Genomic DNA, 16,440 nt, shown 5'->3' with positions numbered 1-16,440 from the left:
TGAAGAGTTTAATTTCTTTAATTGATCTTATTTTTCTAGGTAAATGATTGAACAGTTTCATACTGATTTAGTAATTATTACGCTCTGTACTCGTTAGTCTGTGAATAGGTAATAGATATTCAATCATTATCCTGGTAGGATTCACATTTTTACAATCCTGAAAATAGGAATTGTTCTCAAACAAAAATAACAAGAGTTTATAGATATATAAACCAGGGGAAATTTAATGAAGGAAACATCACTCTTAAATTAAATTTCCCTGTTGGTTTCTTCTTTATTATCTTCTTCATTTTCCTCTTCACTTTCAACACTTTCTTCATCTTCTTCATATTCTTCATCACTGTCCATCTTGTCGAAACGATGTATATTGACATTCTGCCAATTTGTATCGAAGATAGTGAAGGTACCTTCGAAAATTAACGTTGTCCTACACATCGGACAACATTTGGAAGAACTGGAGCACCACCTGTCGATGCATTCTTTGTGATAACAATGCCTGCAATCGGTTAGGTACAGTTCTCCAGTCAACCTACTCAGACATACGCTGCAGTCTTCCTCAAAAGTTATACCCCTAGGAAAAAAAAAGTACATATTAATTCGCTGTTTGATAGGTACAATATGGTTATCGTTCATTTCATACACATATATTGAACAAAAATTTCTTTATAAAAATGCAACATTCAGAAACTGAAGATAACATTCGATTATATTGTTTCAAAAATAATTAAAGAAAACAATGATGTAAAAGCATTACCTTTCTGTACAGTCGTTGTACAACTTTTCGAAACTGAACTCATATAAATGATCCAAAGACATCTTTTTAGCTTTAAAATTATCTGTTCTGTACTTCACCACTGTTGAACTGATACTAAGCTAGTAAGCGTACCAACACACTTAAGTACTCAAATACGTCAGGCGCGGATCCAGGACCCACTTTTGGGGGGGGGGGAAAATTCTAGATTCTTCCGCCATTTTGGGACGTCATTTTTTTTTGCCGTTCATTAATATGGGTTTTCACAAAATGCATTGAAGGTGGAATGAATAGAATAAAAAATGTCCCCATTCATTTACTTGTATTTTCACATTATATGAAGTAACAAAGTGTATTAATTACATATCGATATTTATTTTGAAGTATCAAACTACTCAAACTGATTTCGAAATTCAATCTAAACAATGTGAAAAGAGAATATGATTTTTATTTTCGTTCAATTATATCTGATTTATTTTATCACCTTGGTAAAAATAAATATTTCAAAAAAGGGTTAAACTGTCGTTTCTTATTTATTGACAGATACATTCCAAGAATTATTCATATGATAATACATTAGATAGTTAAAATTTTCAGAATGGCCGTCAACCTCATCAGGTAAGTCATTATAAATATGACAAATAAATATTTTAAATGTACCTACACTCATTAAGAGTACCTAAGTCAAACTTTTGTTGGTTATCTGATGATGCCACGTTCATTAAACCATTATTTAACTTTCTAATAGATAACAGAGGTATCCATAAGAATTTGTGAATAAACTAAATTAGGTCCTGATATCAGCAACTAAATTCTTATTGTTCAGGGGTCAGTGATAAATAAATACCACGAAAAAAAAAATTATAAAACAAATAAACATTTTAAAAAAAATTCAAGAAAAGCGTCTAACTTTTTCTGCTTATCTGATCACGTTATGGTCATTAAAGCATTATTTAATTATTCACTGATAGATAGTTGAATAATTCTCATACTTTCTTCTTAAAGTTATTCAACTATCTGTTTGTAATTAAAAAATGGATTAATAATTTTTTATGCATGATGTTATCAGATAAGTCACTATTGTTTGATGACTTCTTACAAGTTTTTTAAAATATTTATTTGTCAAGCTATTATGGCTCATGAAATGGCATTTAATAATAACTTACTAATAGATGGCTGTAATTCGCTGTTTGAAAGGTACAATATGGTTATTTTCATTTCAAACACATATATGTATATCTAAATACATATTAGACATTCGAATAAAATTTTTTCCTTTTCAAATTACTCGATTGATCCTAGATAAATTTTTTCGATGAAAAGCTACAATGAGTTGTATTATTTACTTCTTGTCACAAATTTCATAGTTTTTATATTTCTCCTCAATGAAAAAGGTCACAGACATAGACAAGATAATTGTCTTGAGTCTGAATGAAAAAAACCAACAATAAAACAATCATTTATCTTTTCAGAGGCAATTACGAATTTCTTGTATAAACGACCTCAAACTGTCTTTGGATTATTATTGGATTTCGTGTTTAAACACCAAATCTTGCGTGCTTCAGGTAATTATCAAAAACTGACTGCACATATTTCAACCATCTTCAATCAAATAGACCGATAGTAGGAGAAGCTCACACGCGAATCAGCTCAAAAAAAACAGTAGGAGTGGCCTTTATCTGTGACTTCAAGGCTGTGAAAATTTTTGATTTACTTCTCGGAAAACAATTTTTTCATTTTGTTATATTTTATCCTAATTCTAAATAATACTGTGGATTGGCTTGGTTTCTACTTGTTCGAAATTCATTTTAAATCGAAAATTTAATGACAGTCATTATATTTCATCTTTTTTTTTCGTATTCCTGGTACTGTATGCATAATGGAAACTGTTTTGGAGGAAGCTAACCTTATGGTCATCAATATACATACCGGGTGTAATAGGATCATGGTACACACCCCTTATCTCCCTTAAATTTGAAGGTTATAGATTGAAATTTAGGATAATAATAATAATAATAATAGGTATTTATTTCCAGAATTGTATGTTCATTACAAAATGATAAAAACAAGTCACAAATTCCTTACAAAAAAATAAATCAATGAACTAATATATCTATGATATTTGTACATGACAAAAGACTATAAATTCATTTAAAGAATATGGTTCACATTTAATTAACAGTTCGAATAATTGTCTCTTGAAGAGTTTAATTTCTTTAATTGATCTTATTTTTCTAGGTAAATGATTGAACAGTTTCATACTGATTTAGTAATTATTACGCTCTGTACTCGTTAGTCTGTGAATAGGTAATAGATATTCAATCATTATCCTGGTAGGATTCACATTTTTACAATCCTGAAAATAGGAATTGTTCTCAAACAAAAATAACAAGAGTTTATAGATATATAAACCAGGGGAAATTTAATGAAGGAAACATCACTCTTAAATTAAATTTCCCTGTTGGTTTCTTCTTTATTATCTTCTTCATTTTCCTCTTCACTTTCAACACTTTCTTCATCTTCTTCATATTCTTCATCACTGTCCATCTTGTCGAAACGATGTATATTGACATTCTGCCAATTTGTATCGAAGATAGTGAAGGTACCTTCGAAAATTAACGTTGTCCTACACATCGGACAACATTTGGAAGAACTGGAGCACCACCTGTCGATGCATTCTTTGTGAAAACAATGCCTGCAATCGGTTAGGTACAGTTCTCCAGTCGACCTACTCAGACATACGCTGCAGTCTTCCTCAAAAGTTATACCCCTAGGAAAAAAAAAGTACATATTAATTCGCTGTTTGATAGGTACAATATGGTTATCGTTCATTTCATACACATATATTGAACAAAAATTTCTTTATAAAAATGCAACATTCAGAAACTGAAGATAACATTCGATTATATTGTTTCAAAAATAATTAAAGAAAACAATGATGTAAAAGCATTACCTTTCTGTACAGTCGTTGTACAACTTTTCGAAACTGAACTCATATAAATGATCCAAAGACATCTTTTTAGCTTTAAAATTATCTGTTCTGTACTTCACCACTGTTGAACTGATACTAAGCTAGTAAGCGTACCAACACACTTAAGTACTCAAATACGTCAGGCGCGGATCCAGGACCCACTTTTGGGGGGGGGGGAAAATTCTAGATTCTTCCGCCATTTTGGGACGTCATTTTTTTTTGCCGTTCATTAATATGGGTTTTCACAAAATGCATTGAAGGTGGAATAAATAGAATAAAAAATGTCCCCATTCATTTACTTGTATTTTCACATTATATGAAGTAACAAAGTGTATTAATTACATATCGATATTTATTTTGAAGTATCAAACTACTCAAACTGATTTCGAAATTCAATCTAAACAATGTGAAAAGAGAATATGATTTTTATTTTCGTTCAATTATATCTGATTTATTTTATCACCTTGGTAAAAATAAATATTTCAAAAAAGGGTTAAACTGTCGTTTCTTATTTATTGACAGATACATTCCAAGAATTATTCATATGATAATACATTAGATAGTTAAAATTTTCAGAATGGCCGTCAACCTCATCAGGTAAGTCATTATAAATATGACAAATAAATATTTTAAATGTACCTACACTCATTAAGAGTACCTAAGTCAAACTTTTGTTGGTTATCTGATGATGCCACGTTCATTAAACCATTATTTAACTTTCTAATAGATAACAGAGGTATCCATAAGAATTTGTGAATAAACTAAATTAGGTCCTGATATCAGCAACTAAATTCTTATTGTTCAGGGGTCAGTGATAAATAAATACCACGAAAAAAAAAATTATAAAACAAATAAACATTTTAAAAAAAATTCAAGAAAAGCGTCTAACTTTTTCTGCTTATCTGATCACGTTATGGTCATTAAAGCATTATTTAATTATTCACTGATAGATAGTTGAATAATTCTCATACTTTCTTCTTAAAGTTATTCAACTATCTGTTTGTAATTAAAAAATGGATTAATAATTTTTTATGCATGATGTTATCAGATAAGTCACTATTGTTTGATGACTTCTTACAAGTTTTTTAAAATGTTTATTTGTCAAGCTATTATGGCTCATGAAATGGCATTTAATAATAACTTACTAATAGATGGCTGTAATTCGCTGTTTGAAAGGTACAATATGGTTATTTTCATTTCAAACACATATATGTATATCTAAATACATATTAGACATTCGAATAAAATTTTTTCCTTTTCAAATTACTCGATTGATCCTAGATAAATTTTTTCGATGAAAAGCTACAATGAGTTGTATTATTTACTTCTTGTCACAAATTTCATAGTTTTTATATTTCTCCTCAATGAAAAAGGTCACAGACATAGACAAGATAATTGTCTTGAGTCTGAATGAAAAAACCCAACAATAAAACAATCATTTATCTTTTCAGAGGCAATTACGAATTTCTTGTATAAACGACCTCAAACTGTCTTTGGATTATTATTGGATTTCGTGTTTAAACACCAAATCTTGCGTGCTTCAGGTAATTATCAAAAACTGACTGCACATATTTCAACCATCTTCAATCAAATAGACCGATAGTAGGAGAAGCTCACACGCGAATCAGCTCAAAAAAAACAGTAGGAGTGGCCTTTATCTGTGACTTCAAGGCTGTGAAAATTTTTGATTTACTTCTCGGAAAACAATTTTTTCATTTTGTTATATTTTATCCTAATTCTAAATAATACTGTGGATTGGCTTGGTTTCTACTTGTTCGAAATTCATTTTAAATCGAAAATTAAATGACAGTCATTATATTTCATCTTTTTTTTTCGTATTCCTGGTACTGTATGCATAATGGAAACTGTTTTGGAGGAAGCTAACCTTATGGTCATCAATATACATACCGGGTGTAATAGGATCATGGTACACACCCCTTATCTTCCTTAAATTTGAAGGTTATAGATTGAAATTTAGGATAATAATAATAATAGGTATTTATTTCCAGAATTGTATGTACATTACAAAATGATAAAAACAAGTCACAAATTCCTTACAAAAAAATAAATCAATGAACTAATATATCTATGATATTTGTACATGACAAAAGACTATAAATTCATTTAAAGAATATGGTTCACATTTAATTAACAGTTCGAATAATTGTCTCTTGAAGAGTTTAATTTCTTTAATTGATCTTATTTTTCTAGGTAAATGATTGAACAGTTTCATACTGATTTAGTAATTATTACGCTCTGTACTCGTTAGTCTGTGAATAGGTAATAGATATTCAATCATTATCCTGGTAGGATTCACATTTTTACAATCCTGAAAATAGGAAATTTAATGAAGGAAACATCACTCTTAAATTAAATTTCCCTGTTGGTTTCTTCTTTATTATCTTCTTCATTTTCCTCTTCACTTTCAACACTTTCTTCATCTTCTTCATATTCTTCATCACTGTCCATCTTGTCGAAACGATGTATATTAACATTCTGCCAATTTGTATCGAAGATAGTGAAGGTACCTTCGAAAATTAACGTTGTCCTACACATCGGACAACATTTGGAAGAACTGGAGCACCACCTGTCGATGCATTCTTTGTGAAAACAATGCCTGCAATCGGTTAGGTACAGTTCTCCAGTCAACCTACTCAGACATACGCTGCAGTCTTCCTCAAAAGTTATACCCCTAGGAAAAAAAAAGTACATATTAATTCGCTGTTTGATAGGTACAATATGGTTATCGTTCATTTCATACACATATATTGAACAAAAATTTCTTTATAAAAATGCAACATTCAGAAACTGAAGATAACATTCGATTATATTGTTTCAAAAATAATTAAAGAAAACAATGATGTAAAAGCATTACCTTTCTGTACAGTCGTTGTACAACTTTTCGAAACTGAACTCATATAAATGATCCAAAGACATCTTTTTAGCTTTAAAATTATCTGTTCTGTACTTCACCACTGTTGAACTGATACTAAGCTAGTAAGCGTACCAACACACTTAAGTACTCAAATACGTCAGGCGCGGATCCAGGACCCACTTTTGGGGGGGGGGGGAAATTCTAGATTCTTCCGCCATTTTGGGACGTCATTTTTTTTTGCCGTTCATTAATATGGGTTTTCACAAAATGCATTGAAGGTGGAATGAATAGAATAAAAAATGTCCCCATTCATTTACTTGTATTTTCACATTATATGAAGTAACAAAGTGTATTAATTACATATCGATATTTATTTTGAAGTATCAAACTACTCAAACTGATTTCGTTCTTTAGTTGAACGTTTCGAAATTCAATCTAAACAATGTGAAAAGAGAATATGATTTTTATTTTCGTTCAATTATATCTGATTTATTTTATCACCTTGGTAAAAATAAATATTTCAAAAAAGGGTTAAACTGTCGTTTCTTATTTGTTGACAGATACATTCCAAGAATTATTCATCTGATAATACATTAGATAGTTAAAATTTTCAGAATGGTCGTCAACCTCATTAGGTAAGTCATTATAAATATGACAAATAAATATTTTAAATGTACCTACACTCATTAAGAGTACCTAAGTCAAACTTTTGTTGGTTATCTGATGATGCCACGTTCATTAAACCATTATTTAACTTTCTAATAGATAACAGAGGTATCCATAAGAATTTGTGAATAAACTAAATTAGGTCCTGATATCAGCAACTAAATTCTTATTGTTCAGGGGTCAGTGATAAATAAATACCACGAAAAAAAAATTATAAAACAAATAAACATTTTAAAAAAACTTCAAGAAAAGCGTCTAACTTTTTCTGCTTATCTGATCACGTTATGGTCATTAAAGCATTATTTAATTATTTACTGATAGATAGTTGAATAATTCTCATACTTTCTTCTTAAAGTTATTCAACTATCTGTTTGTAATTAAAAAATGGATTAATAATTTTTTATGCATGATGTTATCAGATAAGTCACTATTGTTTGATGACTTCTTACAAGTTTTTTAAAATGTTTATTTGTCAAGCTATTATGGCTCATGAAATGGCATTTAATAATAACTTACTAATAGATGGCTGTAATTCGCTGTTTGAAAGGTACAATATGGTTATTTTCATTTCAAACACATATATGTATATCTAAATACATATTAGACATTCGAATAAAATTTTTTCCTTTTCAAATTACTCGATTGATCCTAGATAAATTTTTCCGATGAAAAGCTACAATGAGTTGTATTATTTACTTCTTGTCACAAATTTCATAGTTTTTATATTTCTCCTCAATGAAAAAGGTCACAGACATAGACAAGATAATTGTCTTGAGTCTGAATGAAAAAAACCAACAATAAAACAATCATTTATCTTTTCAGAGGCAATTACGAATTTCTTGTATAAACGACCTCAAACTGTCTTTGGATTATTATTGGATTTCGTGTTTAAACACCAAATCTTGCGTGCTTCAGGTAATTATCAAAAACTGACTGCACATATTTCAACCATCTTCAATCAAATAGACCGATAGTAGGAGAAGCTCACACGCGAATCAGCTCAAAAAAAACAGTAGGAGTGGCCTTTATCTGTGACTTCAAGGCTGTGAAAATTTTTGATTTACTTCTCGGAAAACAATTTTTTCATTTTGTTATATTTTATCCTAATTCTAAATAATACTGTGGATTGGCTTGGTTTCTACTTGTTCGAAATTCATTTTAAATCGAAAATTAAATGACAGTCATTATATTTCATCTTTTTTTTTCGTATTCCTGGTACTGTATGCATAATGGAAACTGTTTTGGAGGAAGCTAACCTTATGGTCATCAATATACATACCGGGTGTAATAGGATCATGGTACACACCCCTTATCTCCCTTAAATTTGAAGGTTATAGATTGAAATTTAGGATAATAATAATAATAATAATAGGTATTTATTTCCAGAATTGTATGTACATTACAAAATGATAAAAACAAGTCACAAATTCCTTACAAAAAAATAAATCAATGAACTAATATATCTATGATATTTGTACATGACAAAAGACTATAAATTCATTTAAAGAATATGGTTCACATTTAATTAACAGTTCGAATAATTGTCTCTTGAAGAGTTTAATTTCTTTAATTGATCTTATTTTTCTAGGTAAATGATTGAACAGTTTCATACTGATTTAGTAATTATTACGCTCTGTACTCGTTAGTCTGTGAATAGGTAATAGATATTCAATCATTATCCTGGTAGGATTCACATTTTTACAATCTTGAAAATAGGAATTGTTCTCAAACAAAAATAACAAGAGTTTATAGATATATAAACAAGGGGAAATTTAATGAAGGAAACATCACTCTTAAATTAAATTTCCCTGTTGGTTTCTTCTTTATTATCTTCTTCATTTTCCTCTTCACTTTCAACACTTTCTTCATCTTCTTCATATTCTTCATCACTGTCCATCTTGTCGAAACGATGTATATTGACATTCTGCCAATTTGTATCGAAGATAGTGAAGGTACCTTCGAAAATTAACGTTGTCCTACACATCGGACAACATTTGGAAGAACTGGAGCACCACCTGTCGATGCATTCTTTGTGAAAACAATGCCTGCAATCGGTTAGGTACAGTTCTCCAGTCAACCTACTCAGACATACGCTGCAGTCTTCCTCAAAAGTTATACCCCTAGGAAAAAAAAGTACATATTAATTCGCTGTTTGATAGGTACAATATGGTTATCGTTCATTTCATACACATATATTGAACAAAAATTTCTTTATAAAAATGCAACATTCAGAAACTGAAGATAACATTCGATTATATTGTTTCAAAAATAATTAAAGAAAACAATGATGTAAAAGCATTACCTTTCTGTACAGTCGTTGTACAACTTTTCGAAACTGAACTCATATAAATGATCCAAAGACATCTTTTTAGCTTTAAAATTATCTGTTCTGTACTTCACCACTGTTGAACTGATACTAAGCTAGTAAGCGTACCAACACACTTAAGTACTCAAATACGTCAGGCGCGGATCCAGGACCCACTTTTGGGGGGGGGGGGGAATTCTAGATTCTTCCGCCATTTTGGGACGTCATTTTTTTTTGCCGTTCATTAATATGGGTTTTCACAAAATGCATTGAAGGTGGAATGAATAGAATAAAAAATGTCCCCATTCATTTACTTGTATTTTCACATTATATGAAGTAACAAAGTGTATTAATTACATATCGATATTTATTTTGAAGTATCAAACTACTCAAACTGATTTCGTTCTTTAGTTGAACGTTTCGAAATTCAATCTAAACAATGTGAAAAGAGAATATGATTTTTATTTTCGTTCAATTATATCTGATTTATTTTATCACCTTGGTAAAAATAAATATTTCAAAAAAGGGTTAAACTGTCGTTTCTTATTTGTTGACAGATACATTCCAAGAATTATTCATCTGATAATACATTAGATAGTTAAAATTTTCAGAATGGCCGTCAACCTCATTAGGTAAGTCATTATAAATATGACAAATAAATATTTTAAATGTACCTACACTCATTAAGAGTACCTAAGTCAAACTTTTGTTGGTTATCTGATGATGCCACGTTCATTAAACCATTATTTAACTTTCTAATAGATAACAGAGGTATCCATAAGAATTTGTGAATAAACTAAATTAGGTCCTGATATCAGCAACTAAATTCTTATTGTTCAGGGGTCAGTGATAAATAAATACCACGAAAAAAAAATTATAAAACAAATAAACATTTTAAAAAAACTTCAAGAAAAGCGTCTAACTTTTTCTGCTTATCTGATCACGTTATGGTCATTAAAGCATTATTTAATTATTTACTGATAGATAGTTGAATAATTCTCATACTTTCTTCTTAAAGTTATTCAACTATCTGTTTGTAATTAAAAAATGGATTAATAATTTTTTATGCATGATGTTCTCAGATAAGTCACTATTGTTTGATGACTTCTTACAAGTTTTTTAAAATGTTTATTTGTCAAGCTATTATGGCTCATGAAATGGCATTTAATAATAACTTACTAATAGATGGCTGTAATTCGCTGTTTGAAAGGTACAATATGGTTATTTTCATTTCAAACACATATATGTATATCTAAATACATATTAGACATTCGAATAAAATTTTTTCCTTTTCAAATTACTCGATTGATCCTAGATAAATTTTTCCGATGAAAAGCTACAATGAGTTGTATTATTTACTTCTTGTCACAAATTTCATAGTTTTTATATTTCTCCTCAATGAAAAAGGTCACAGACATAGACAAGATAATTGTCTTGAGTCTGAATGAAAAAAACCAACAATAAAACAATCATTTATCTTTTCAGAGGCAATTACGAATTTCTTGTATAAACGACCTCAAACTGTCTTTGGATTATTATTGGATTTCGTGTTTAAACACCAAATCTTGCGTGCTTCAGGTAATTATCAAAAACTGACTGCACATATTTCAACCATCTTCAATCAAATAGACCGATAGTAGGAGAAGCTCACACGCGAATCAGCTCAAAAAAAACAGTAGGAGTGGCCTTTATCTGTGACTTCAAGGCTGTGAAAATTTTTGATTTACTTCTCGGAAAACAATTTTTTCATTTTGTTATATTTTATCCTAATTCTAAATAATACTGTGGATTGGCTTGGTTTCTACTTGTTCGAAATTCATTTTAAATCGAAAATTTAATGACAGTCATTATATTTCATCTTTTTTTTTCGTATTCCTGGTACTGTATGCATAATGGAAACTGTTTTGGAGGAAGTTAACCTTATGGTCATCAATATACATACCGGGTGTAATAGGATCATGGTACACAACCCTTATCTCCCTAAGGGTAAAAATAAATATTTCAAAAAAGGGTTGAACTGTCGTTTCTTATTTGTTGACAGATACATTCCAAGAATTATTCATCTGATAATACATTAGATAGTTAAAATTTTCAGAATGGCCGTCAACCTCATTAGGTAAGTCATTATAAATATGACAAATAAATATTTTAAATGTACCTACACTCATTAAGAGTACCTAAGTCAAACTTTTGTTGGTTATCTGATGATGCCACGTTCATTAAACCATTATTTAACTTTCTAATAGATAACAGAGGTATCCATAAGAATTTGTGAATAAACTAAATTAGGTCCTGATATCAGCAACTAAATTCTTATTGTTCAGGGGTCAGTGATAAATAAATACCACGAAAAAAAAATTATAAAACAAATAAACATTTTAAAAAAACTTCAAGAAAAGCGTCTAACTTTTTCTGCTTATCTGATCACGTTATGGTCATTAAAGCATTATTTAATTATTTACTGATAGATAGTTGAATAATTCTCATACTTTCTTCTTAAAGTTATTCAACTATCTGTTTGTAATTAAAAAATGGATTAATAATTTTTTATGCATGATGTTCTCAGATAAGTCACTATTGTTTGATGACTTCTTACAAGTTTTTTAAAATGTTTATTTGTCAAGCTATTATGGCTCATGAAATGGCATTTAATAATAACTTACTAATAGATGGCTGTAATTCGCTGTTTGAAAGGTACAATATGGTTATTTTCATTTCAAACACATATATGTATATCTAAATACATATTAGACATTCGAATAAAATTTTTTCCTTTTCAAATTACTCGATTGATCCTAGATAAATTTTTTCGATGAAAAGCTACAATGAGTTGTATTATTTACTTCTTGTCACAAATTTCATAGTTTTTATACTTCTCCTCAATGAAAAAGGTCACAGACATAGACAAGATAATTGTCTTGTGTCTGAATGAAAAAAACCAACAATAAAACAATCATTTATCTTTTCAGAGGCAATTACGAATTTCTTGTATAAACGACCTCAAACTGTCTTTGGATTATTATTGGATTTCGTGTTTAAACACCAAATCTTGCGTGCTTCAGGTAATTATCAAAAACTGACTGCACATATTTCAACCATCTTCAATCAAATAGACCGATAGTAGGAGAAGCTCACACGCGAATCAGCTCAAAAAAAACAGTAGGAGTGGCCTTTATCTGTGACTTCAAGGCTGTGAAAATTTTTGATTTACTTCTCGGAAAACAATTTTTTCATTTTGTTATATTTTATCCTAATTCTAAATAATACTGTGGATTGGCTTGGTTTCTACTTGTTCGAAATTCATTTTAAATCGAAAATTAAATGACAGTCATTATATTTCATCTTTTTTTTTCGTATTCCTGGTACTGTATGCATAATGGAAACTGTTTTGGAGGAAGCTAACCTTATGGTCATCAATATACATACCGGGTGTAATAGGATCATGGTACACACCCCTTATCTGCCTTAAATTTGAAGGTTATAGATTGAAATTTAGGATAATAATAATAATAGGTATTTATTTCCAGAATTGTATGTACATTACAAAATGATAAAAACAAGTCACAAATTCCTTACAAAAAAATAAATCAATGAACTAATATATCTATGATATTTGTACATGACAAAAGACTATAAATTCATTTAAAGAATATGGTTCACATTTAATTAACAGTTCGAATAATTGTCTCTTGAAGAGTTTAATTTCTTTAATTGATCTTATTTTTCTAGGTAAATGATTGAACAGTTTCATACTGATTTAGTAATTATTACGCTCTGTACTCGTTAGTCTGTGAATAGGTAATAGATATTCAATCATTATCCTGGTAGGATTCACATTTTTACAATCCTGAAAATAGGAATTGTTCTCAAACAAAAATAACAAGAGTTTATAGATATATAAACCAGGGGAAATTTAATGAAGGAAACATCACTCTTAAATTAAATTTCCCTGTTGGTTTCTTCTTTATTATCTTCTTCATTTTCCTCTTCACTTTCAACACTTTCTTCATCTTCTTCATATTCTTCATCACTGTCCATCTTGTCGAAACGATGTATATTGACATTCTGCCAATTTGTATCGAAGATAGTGAAGGTACCTTCGAAAATTAACGTTGTCCTACACATCGGACAACATTTGGAAGAACTGGAGCACCACCTGTCGATGCATTCTTTGTGAAAACAATGCCTGCAATCGGTTAGGTACAGTTCTCCAGTCAACCTACTCAGACATACGCTGCAGTCTTCCTCAAAAGTTATACCCCTAGGAAAAAAAAAGTACATATTAATTCGCTGTTTGATAGGTACAATATGGTTATCGTTCATTTCATACACATATATTGAACAAAAATTTCTTTATAAAAATGCAACATTCAGAAACTGAAGATAACATTCGATTATATTGTTTCAAAAATAATTAAAGAAAACAATGATGTAAAAGCATTACCTTTCTGTACAGTCGTTGTACAACTTTTCGAAACTGAACTCATATAAATGATCCAAAGACATCTTTTTAGCTTTAAAATTATCTGTTCTGTACTTCACCACTGTTGAACTGATACTAAGCTAGTAAGCGTACCAACACACTTAAGTACTCAAATACGTCAGGCGCGGATCCAGGACCCACTTTTGGGGGGGGGGGGAAATTCTAGATTCTTCCGCCATTTTGGGACGTCATTTTTTTTTGCCGTTCATTAATATGGGTTTTCACAAAATGCATTGAAGGTGGAATGAATAGAATAAAAAATGTCCCCATTCATTTACTTGTATTTTCACATTATATGAAGTAACAAAGTGTATTAATTACATATCGATATTTATTTTGAAGTATCAAACTACTCAAACTGATTTCGAAATTCAATCTAAACAATGTGAAAAGGGAATATGATTTTTATTTTCGTTCAATTATATCTGATTTATTTTATCACCTTGGTAAAAATAAATATTTCAAAAAAGGGTTAAACTGTCGTTTCTTATTTGTTGACAGATACATTCCAAGAATTATTCATCTGATAATACATTAGATAGTTAAAATTTTCAGAATGGCCGTCAACCTCATTAGGTAAGTCATTATAAATATGACAAATAAATATTTTAAATGTACCTACACTCATTAAGAGTACCTAAGTCAAACTTTTGTTGGTTATCTGATGATGCCACGTTCATTAAACCATTATTTAACTTTCTAATAGATAACAGAGGTATCCATAAGAATTTGTGAATAAACTAAATTAGGTCCTGATATCAGCAACTAAATTCTTATTGTTCAGGGGTCAGTGATAAATAAATACCACGAAAAAAAAATTATAAAACAAATAAACATTTTAAAAAAACTTCAAGAAAAGCGTCTAACTTTTTCTGCTTATCTGATCACGTAATGGTCATTAAAGCATTATTTAATTATTTACTGATAGATAGTTGAATAATTCTCATACTTTCTTCTTAAAGTTATTCAACTATCTGTTTGTAATTAAAAAATGGATTAATAATTTTTTATGCATGATGTTATCAGATAAGTCACTATTGTTTGATGACTTCTTACAAGTTTTTTAAAATGTTTATTTGTCAAGCTATTATGGCTCATGAAATGGCATTTAATAATAACTTACTAATAGATGGCTGTAATTCGCTGTTTGAAAGGTACAATATGGTTATTTTCATTTCAAACACATATATGTATATCTAAATACATATTAGACATTCGAATAAAATTTTTTCCTTTTCAAATTACTCGATTGATCCTAGATAAATTTTTTCGATGAAAAGCTACAATGAGTTGTATTATTTACTTCTTGTCACAAATTTCATAGTTTTTATATTTCTCCTCAATGAAAAAGGTCACAGACATAGACAAGATAATTGTCTTGTGTCTGAATGAAAAAAACCAACTATAAAACAATCATTTATCTTTTCAGAGGCAAATACGAGTTTCTTGTATAAACGACCTCAAACTGTCTTTGGATTATTATTGGATTTCGTGTTTAAACACCAAATCTTGCGTGCTTCAGGTAATTATCAAAAACTGACTGCACATATTTCAACCATCTTCAATCAAATAGACCGATAGTAGGAGAAGCTCACACGCGAATCAGCTCAAAAAAAACAGTAGGAGTGGCCTTTATCTGTGACTTCAAGGCTGTGAAAATTTTTGATTTACTTCTCGGAAAACAATTTTTTCATTTTGTTATATTTAATCCTAATTCTAAATAATACTGTGGATTGGCTTGGTTTCTACTTGTTCGAAATTCATTTTAAATCGAAAATTAAATGACAGTCATTATATTTCATCTTTTTTTTTCGTATTCCTGGTACTGTATGCATAATGGAAACTGTTTTGGAGGAAGCTAACCTTATGGTCATCAATATACATACCGGGTGTAATAGGATCATGGTACACACCCCTTATCTCCCTTAAATTTGAAGGTTATAGATTGAAATTTAGGATAATAATAATAATAGGTATTTATTTCCAGAATTGTATGTACATTACAAAATGATAAAAACAAGTCACAAATTCCTTACAAAAAAATAAATCAATGAACTAATATATCTATGATATTTGTACATGACAAAAGACTATAAATTCATTTAAAGAATATGGTTCACATTTAATTAACAGTTCGAATAATTGTCTCTTGAAGAGTTTAATTTCTTTAATTGATCTTATTTTTCTAGGTAAATGATTGAACAGTTTCATACTGATTTAGTAATTATTACGCTCTGTACTCGTTAGTCTGTGAATAGGTAATAGATATTCAATCATTATCCTGGTAGGATTCACATTTTTACAATCCTGAAAATAGGAATTGTTCTCAAACAAAAATAACAAGAGTTTATAGATATATAAACCAGGGGAAATTTAATGAAGGAAACAT

Source organism: Harmonia axyridis, chromosome 2, assembly GCF_914767665.1.
Source record: "Harmonia axyridis chromosome 2, icHarAxyr1.1, whole genome shotgun sequence".
Lineage (NCBI taxonomy): Eukaryota > Metazoa > Arthropoda > Insecta > Coleoptera > Coccinellidae > Harmonia > Harmonia axyridis.
The sequence above is the reverse complement of the archived record's forward strand: the minus strand, read 5'-3'. Positions refer to the sequence as shown.